This window comes from Triticum dicoccoides, chromosome 3B (genome assembly GCF_002162155.2).
Source record: "Triticum dicoccoides isolate Atlit2015 ecotype Zavitan chromosome 3B, WEW_v2.0, whole genome shotgun sequence".
Classification (NCBI taxonomy): Eukaryota; Viridiplantae; Streptophyta; class Magnoliopsida; order Poales; family Poaceae; genus Triticum; species Triticum dicoccoides.
Window position 1 is genome coordinate 778,111,265 of NC_041385.1, and position 2,415 is coordinate 778,113,679.

The window sequence follows — 2,415 nt, forward strand, 5'->3', positions numbered from 1 at the left end:
ATAATATAAGAGATATTGTGATATCCCAACCAAAATCCTGTCCACCATGGAGAAATCTTCAACTTCACCTGCAACTAGCAACACTATAAGAGGGGCTGAGCAAAAGCGGTAACATAGCCAAACAACGGTTTGCATAGGAAAGGTGTCAAAGGTTAGAGGTTCATGGCAATATGGGATGGCTTGATAAACAGGTAATAGGTAGCGCAGCATAGCGATAGAACGAAGCAACTAGCATAGCAATGATAGTAGTGAGATCCAGGGTAGCGGTCATCTTGCCTGAAATCCCGCAAGGAAGAAGAACGAGTCCATGAAGGAGATGAAGCCACGAAGATGAACCAAGCGTAGACGAACGAATCCTCACGATCGCAATGAAACAGGAACTAACAAGAAGAAGCACACAACATAGTAAACACACCACACATGAACAAGACATGATGCACAACAAGCATGATGCATGACCAAGCTACATGAAGCTACTCATGGCAAGAGATGATGCAAACAAGAACAACACATCAAGGCAAGTTTAAATGAGGCCGGGAACAACATACAACAACTCCGGTAAGTCCTCATATGCATATTTCGAAATTGGTCCAGAACTGAACAAACCTTATGTTCAAGTTGTTAAACAGCAAGTTAAGATGCACCAAGATGATCTACACGAGATTCTAGTCAAGTTACATATAAAGTTCATTAGATTCGGAGCTACGGCCTAGAAGATATGAGCAAAACAAGTTAAGCATGGCATTGATGCAAAATGCATCCAAACATCAAGCAAACACACCAAAACAAGGATGCAACATGATAATATGAAGCTACATGCAAAACCAAGCAAGTTTCATATAGAGCACGCTCAAAACGGAGCAACGGTGCAACACACACACACACTATACAAGTCATAACAACAATCTGTCCATAACAGCAACTAGGCATATTGCAAGCATCAAAACATCATGCTACAGCACTCCAACATCATAACAAAAGGCATGGGCATGAAGTACAGGTAAAGCATAACAAAACATGAACACTGAGCTATCTCCAGAAACAACTAGAACATGCTCAAAATGACATGGAAAGATTGCAGATAATAACAGTTTCAGACTTTAGCGGAAATAACATCAGGTTGCAATGTTTAGAGCAAACAAACAACATGTTACAGGAACGTATCATGGCAAACAAAGGCATGGTATGAATCTACTAAAAGCATAGATCAAAAGTCCCTTACTGACCATGAGCCAAAAAGGCATAGAAAATATGATGGCACCCATGTAAACATGGCAAGTTATATTACAGATTCATACATGGCAGGAACAACAATAAGTAGTCATGTTGGTGAGCTTGAACCACTCACTACAGAGCAATACATGGCATGGCAAGGCAACCAACAGTAAGAAGACATGTTTATGAAGCTAATCATGGCAAGAGCAAGTTCATAGGGTTCATGGATCACTAGGAGAACACATGGAAACAACTGAACTTAATGTTAACAGGTTGACAGCAACATCATTTATCAAACTTTAGAGCAAGATAAAAACATGTTCCAGCAGGCTATAATTGCAACCATGGGCATGAATGGATAGAGCAAGACATGTAGATCAAAACATGTTTATAGGACATCTCCAGATTATGCATAAAATGACTAGTAGAAGCATGTTTACATAGCAAGAAAATATAACAGAATCTATCAGGAAAACAGCAACAGCAACTACCCTACTTGACAAGCTCGATTCACTCACCACAAGTCATTGCATGACAGGATAAGCATAGCATCATCAAGAAGACATGTTTGTGAAACAAACCAAGGCAAGAACAAGTCCATAGCATGCAAGGATCAACTTTAGCAAGCTTGGCCATATTGAATAACATGTAAACAATCTGCCAGGAAACATTTTGAAGCAAAAGTAGAGCACCAAAATGACATGCTAGACTACTCCATAATTGCAAACAAGGGAACGAATGGATAGACAATAACCACATGTTCAAAACATCCTTACTGAAGTATCTCAAAATAAGCATGGATATCTCTGTAGCATCAAGTTAACATGGCATCAAAATAACAGCAGAACAGGGACTAAAATCAGCAATATCACGAAGCCTAGTTTGCATGCTTGTGCTAGTCACCACATTGATCACAAAAATACATGGCATACACCCCTGGAAAGATAGCATGGCATAGATCAAAACACTTGAAGACATCAACCTCATAGGATGCACACATCAATCATGGCAAAAATGACAAATGAGCAAGTTATAACAGTTTCAGCAGATTAACATCAACATGCACTCTTCCAACAGCATTTCAGGCATCAAGATGAGCTCAAATGAAAATGATGCAATGGAATGAAATGAAGTACTCGTCGAGACGAACAATTTGACATATTATACGCACGAAACGAAGCTACGGATGCAAAGATATAG